Source organism: Seriola lalandi, unplaced genomic scaffold, assembly GCF_002814215.2.
Source record: "Seriola lalandi dorsalis isolate HSWRI2012SDOR001 ecotype SW California unplaced genomic scaffold, Sedor1 jcf7180002054998, whole genome shotgun sequence".
Classification (NCBI taxonomy): Eukaryota; Metazoa; Chordata; class Actinopteri; order Carangiformes; family Carangidae; genus Seriola; species Seriola lalandi.
This window is the reverse complement of record NW_019525547.1, coordinates 570,887-577,652: the sequence shown is the minus strand read 5'-3', so window position 1 is coordinate 577,652 and position 6,766 is coordinate 570,887.

Here is a 6,766-nt window from a genome sequence, read left to right as displayed (position 1 = left end):
CCTCAGGAGGCTCAGGTCCTTTGACGTCTGCAGTGAAAGGCTGCACATGTTTTATCAGTCAGTGCTGGCCAGTGTACTCTTTTATGCTGCAGTCTGCTGGGGCAGCAGCATGTCCGACATGAACACAAAGAGACTGGACAAGCTGGTAAAAAAGGCTGGGTCTGTGCTTGGCAGGAGTCTGGACTCACTCAGGACTGTTGTGGAGAGACGCATGCAATGTAAGATGGAGGCCATCTTGGACAATACCAACCATCCTCTCCACAACATTCTGGCAAGACGTCTCATTTCACTGTGATGCAGAACAGAGAGGTTCAGAAGATCCTTTGTTCCCACTGCGCTCAGGCTATACAACACCTCAGCCAAAGGAAGTGGACTAATCTAATTATCATTATTTATTACATTTTTATTATTATTATTATTATTATTATTATTATTAACAATGAGCTAATGGAGACATGAATTTCCCCTAAGGGATAAATAAAGTATCTATCTATCTATCTATCTATCTATCTATCTATCTATCTATCTATCTCCTCCACTCAGACTAGTTTCAGATTACATCACTGTTTATCCAGTCATAGAAAATATGAACCATTTGTGTGAAATTTTGTCATAATTGCTGTGTGAAGTCTTAAGTAATAACTGACCTTGACCTTTGACCTTTGATCACCAAAATCAAATCAGTTTGTCCCTGAGTCCAAGTGAATGTTTTTGCCAAACTTGAAGAAATTCTGTCAAGGCCAGCGGGGAGGGATAGTAAAATATCTATAGCTTTGTAGCTGTGGGCGAGCACCAAAATCTAATATCACGGTATATGTAAGTTCCATTTCCTTTTTCCAGCTGCTTTTCTTTTTCCTATTAGCTAATCGATTTGCTTAGTCATTTATCTTCTCCTTTTAGCCTCCCCATTTAGCTGTGACACGTATTTATTTATAGTTCATTTATAAATTCTTTTTACAATACCTATTTTAATGCCTATTAAAATATGAAATCACCGGTCCTCCAGAGTGAAGGGTCTGAACCTATGACCTTGTATGCTGATATACAAACATGGCTAGGCTGTTGGTTCTCTGTGATAGCTGCTCTCTGACTCACTATCACAGAGCATTACAGACAGACACACAGACGGGGGGGGGGGGGGGGGCAATTTATTTCTCCATGTTGGAATACAAAGCATAAATCAGTTGGTTGTATTTCCATCCAGGGAAAGTGTCATTGTAGCCCTGATGCCTTAACGAGAGTAATATAAGCTGATATCAGAAATCATTATGACATTTGTGTACCGTAGCTGCGCCATAAAAATGCTAATGTAGTTTCTCTGAGAGTGGAGGAGGTGGCTGGAGGATTAGACAGAGTGCTGCTGATCTTATTAGATAAAACACTGTCATTACACTCATTGCTTGGTACCACAGTGAAATAAAGGCACATGAAATAAGACATTTAAAGGCATTACCATTCTGAGGTCTTTTCCAGAGCAGGAAGATGCAACATTTAGATACTGACTATGATTGTCACTTTTAGGAAACCATGTTTTTTTCAGTGTTTTTCATGAAGAGAAGAGCAGTGAAAATGTGTCTTAGAGGCTGCAGGGCTGAACGAGGTTTTCTGCAGCTGAAAAGTCCTGCTTGTTTGTGGATTAGAAATGCCTTGTTAATCTTATTAGATGAAAGAGTCCACCAGGGTTTAATTCATTTTCTATCCAAACCAGTCAATAAGTGGATATGGATTTCCTTCAATGTAAAACTAGAAACTGCCTTTTCAGGAAATCACTCTTTACTCATGAATAATTCATTATTCTGCTGTGAAACTGTTAAATGTGAATGGCTGAATCCTTGATTATAGAACATTGATTATAGAAACTTGTGCTGAAATCTTTAGTCAGTTACAGAAAATCAGTTGACAACAGTTTTGGTTATGGATTCATCATCATGCATCGAGCCAAAAATTCAAACGTGACATTCCTGACAGCAGCTCCAGCTTCTCAGCTCTGAAGATTTACGGCTGAATACCTTTTTAGGGTTTCACTACATTTGAAGGGTCACCTTTGTGAGAGACCCTTTTCACTCTCTTCTGACATTTTCAACACCAAACAATGATAAAGTGATTCATTCTAGAATTAAAGATTCATAATGAGGTGTGATCTAATAATAATAGTCATTCGAAATCATTGATATTGTGGAGTTTTGGACTCTTGGTCACCTTGAGTTTGTGAGAATGTAGGAGGCATTTTTCACCACTTCCCAATATTTTGTAAACCTGAAAGAAATAGCTGAAAATGACAATAATCATTTCTTGTCCTCATAGTGTACGAGCAGAACTATGCACTTAGGGCCCGAGCGAGGAACATATTTTGTTTTACTTACATTATTATCATTATTATCATTATTATTGTCGGAAAATGCATTTTTGAGGGCTTTCCCATGCCCATGATTTAATCAGGTGGACTCAGTACAAGCTTTCTCAGTGACATTGAACCCATGTCTGTTGCAGCGGGTGAATCTCACAACAGGAAGTTGTTGTAACTCGATCATACATTGTCCGATCTGCCACAAACTTCACAATTGAAGACTGAGCCACACTGAGGACGTCTGCATGGAAATAGGAAAGTCACGCTCATAGCGCCACGTACTGGATATGGGACATCACCCTTGAGAGACAATCATCATTTGATTAACATGAAATGTTCGTGGTCTGGTCTGAACTTGATACACAGCAAGATATCGTATGTTCGGTGCACCTTGCATGCAATACATCTTGTCCACCGCCAAAAAGTCTGTGCAGGAAATCTTACTCGTGAGCATGGAGTCATGTGGTCGTGACAACACTGGGCTGCTCGCAAGAGTGGGAGGGCCCACTCAACTCTCAATTATTGTATTATCATTATTATTATTATTTAGAAGAAAGGAGGTTATTGGTCCACCTCCAGCGTAGTCTTGTTGGTGATTAGTATCATGCTTGTTAAATATTTATGTATATAAATAAAGCTCCTTGTTTCCATCAGACCCACATTGTGACAGATGAACAGTTGAGTAACAGATAAGCAGAGGAAACCACTCAACAACAACAACACCCCCGTCACGGTTCATTTAATACAGAGGTTGTAGCGGAAGAGATTATCAGGGCGTTACCATGGTGAACCTCTGGAACGTTTGACATCATTAAACAAAATGTTTCTTTACTACAAACACATTTCACGCTCATGTCAGAGATGTCACAGTGAACGATTAGAGAGACGGAAACAGCAAGATGTGCATACACACTGCCACGTTCAGCACCCACACAATCACACACACACACTCACACACACACACACACACACACACACTTGACCCCGACAGGAAGAACAACAAAAACCACCTACACACCATCAGAGACTTGAAATATATACGTTGTCAATAAAGTAAACATACTGTCCGTGAAGATTTTCAGCACACACCCACACACTCTCTCTTGATCTGCTCTTCACCCTCCTCTGCCTCCTCTTTCACTCTGTCTGATTATGTCGTTCTTTCCCTCTGTCTGCTCTCCTCTCTCAGACAGTGAAGATGGTTAGTGAAGGCAGTAATAAGAGCCTTCCCTCGACTCAGCACTCTCCAAGAGGCCGAGCAGCTTCGACACACACAAACAGGAGATGAGAGGCGACAACTGCCTTACATGCTTACATCCATTTCTTCCCTTCCTTCTGTCTTTCCTGCCCTCTCCCACTTCGAATGTGTGTGTGTGTGTGTGTGTGTGTGTGTGTGTGTGTGTGTGTGTTTCGATACACAATATGTGACACCATGTCTGCTTCAAAACTCCCCCAGGCCATTTATGGAACTACCTATTGTGTGAAGAGAGGAAGTGTGTGTGTGTGTGTGTGTGTGTGTGTGTGTGTTAACAGTATACCAACCTTGTTATCCAGTGATTGATAAGGCTTCATGTGTTTTTCCAATGGCACATTAACCAAGTGCTGATGCTTGCTCTCCTTCACCCCATTTTTTGAACGCTTTTTTGTGTTAGTTAATGTCAGTGAAACATTATATATTTCCTGTTATTGATACATTTTGACACAAACCTTTTAACCTTATAACTTCTTTTTTTTCCCTCACCCCAACAGAGGATACAGTGCATACATAAAGCGATAGAGTGAGCGACAGTATAGTTATTACTGATCATAATGTGCATCTCCATACCGTATTTCTATATTTACATACATATCTACACTTTCAAGTACCCACTTATATATACATTAATGGACTTGACCACTCAAAGCCCTTCACATTCATACACTGATGGAACAGCCATCAGGGGCAAAGTGGGCTTCAGTATCCTGCCCAAGGACACTTTGACATATGGCCCGCTTTACCTCCTGAGCCACAGCCGCCTCATTTACACACACATATAATCATACATACATATATACATCCAGTACATATACACGTATACCAAAAGAAAAACAGTGTCTATTAATAAATAAAATGGTTAGATATTTGATTTTCGAAGTAGACCTGCTACCACAGTTTAATGTTCCAGTTTCATGTAACTACTTAAATCATCTTCCCAAACATGATCCGTCTCATATTTCACTAACATCCGTGTCACGTGTAATTAGTCAAATACTTTTGCTTAATTTGAAACTTTAGTGTTTATTGAGTTTTCGTTTGTAGTTACGATCAAATTTCCTTTCGATGTACATTTTGACGTTTTTCACAGCCATGAGGGACATAATCCATCCATCATCAAGTGAAGTCATACACAAGTCCATAATCCTGTAATGTATAAATCAGATGGTATACAGGCATTCATCACCGTGTCATAGGTCAGCCATGTCTTCTGTCTCCCGGCGAACACATCTTCCCTCACTCTGAGCCGATTGGTCACTTTGAGAACAGATAGAACAGATCTCTCTCATCATTTCTAACCATGGTTGTATAGAGGGGGTCCTGGCTTATACACATTTCTTGTTATTGGCTTCTTGCTCGTGATCAATAATATCCTGGTCAAATACCTCGTTCTCAATGACATTATTATTTGTATTTCCAAGGTACCTAACCTTGCATTGCTTAGGTACTGCATATTGCAGGACATCTTTAATTGTAGCATTTGCCTTCTCCCAGAATTAGTGTATGTTTAATTATAATAGTTTAATTAATTAGTGTGTATGACTTGCTCCTTTGCTCACACGTGTCTGCCAACATATTAGTTGTGATTTAGATTTGCGTCCTCTTTATTTCAGGCGTGATGAAGGAGATTTTTCCACCTGAACTCCCTCCAGGTCCTTGAACTTGGAGTTTCACACGTCATCATTCCCTGATTAACCGCCCCATTTAAGGCTTTTGTGTTTTGTATTTCCTTTATAAAATAATCTCAGTTGTACATTTCTAAACCTTTGCTTAATTAGAAGAGGGCCCATCTTTTTCTCAGCTTCTTTTCATTATTATTGATTTACTATATATTCTACTGTTTCTAGCCCACGTTATACTGGGCGCTTCTAATTTTTTTACCAGGCTTTTGTTATTCGCTCAAGAGCTGTGATTTTCATGAGCAGATATAATTCTTCCAGATATAAGGCTTTTGGCACGTGTTCTTAAAATTTTTATTTATTTACTTTTTAAAGCAGAGTCCTCGACTTCCTAAAACTCTTTATTTGTTTCATGTCAGCAACAATTACAAAGAGAAAGGGACAGAGACTCTATTTGAATCAGAACTTTTCAAAAACAATTGTTTAAATTCATCATCCAGAAACCAAATAATAAATAAAATAGGAACATTTAAATGAAACTGAAACCACAGAGGGATGCTTATGATGTATCAGCATCACTTTGCTAATTGTCTTACATCACAAACTGTTGATGTAAGAAAATGTGTGCTTGGAGAAGTAATGTGTTTTGGAGCTATGTCGTTTAGTGCGCTGATGAAATGAGACTGTAACTGATCGATCTGTGTAAGTCGTGACGGGGCTTTTCAAACACTGAGGTCCTCTGGTCTGAAAAGTAAGAACAGCAGTCGACTGACTCTGAACTGTTGTGGAGTTAATTGCGATATTTTGGCATTTTTTCTAAATTTATAAATGAAACGTGTCGGATGGTTTGTGATAATTTATCCTGAATTAATTATTTCATTGGATTTCACTGGTGCCCTGTCTCTGCTCCAGGCGCCTAAATTCTCTCCAGCAGAACTGTGTTTGCTTTAAAATGTTTTCTCCACAGGAACCTTAAATCTCTTAACTCCACTGGCACCAGCCGCATAGCCCACACTGCACAAAATGACGTGCTCACAAAATCTGACATTATATTTTACTGGAATTAAGATAATTCACTTGATACTGGTGACTTACTTCAGAGATCCTGAACGAGAGAAGCCACAACTCTTATTACTTTCAATTCATTTCAACAGGCTTTACTGGCATGACGTGTTGCCAAAGCAAAGTTACAATCATTCAATGGATTATAAAATTATCAAAGAAAAAAAAATGTCAATAACAATATTAGTATATTAACATATTATTTTATCTATATTATTATATTGTTATATATATTATTATTAATACACTTAATAGAATAAATTGATAATGAAATAAAGAAAACGAAAAAAAGCAATAAAATTTTATACATATATATATATATATACAGATGTGCAAACACACATATACCTACACATATATATACACATATATACATAATAATAAAGAAAGCTGTAACCTGTAAAGAATTAGTATCTTTACATTTCACCCCCCCCCCCCCCGTTATCAAAATAATAAAGAAATCTGTAACCTGTAAAGAATAAG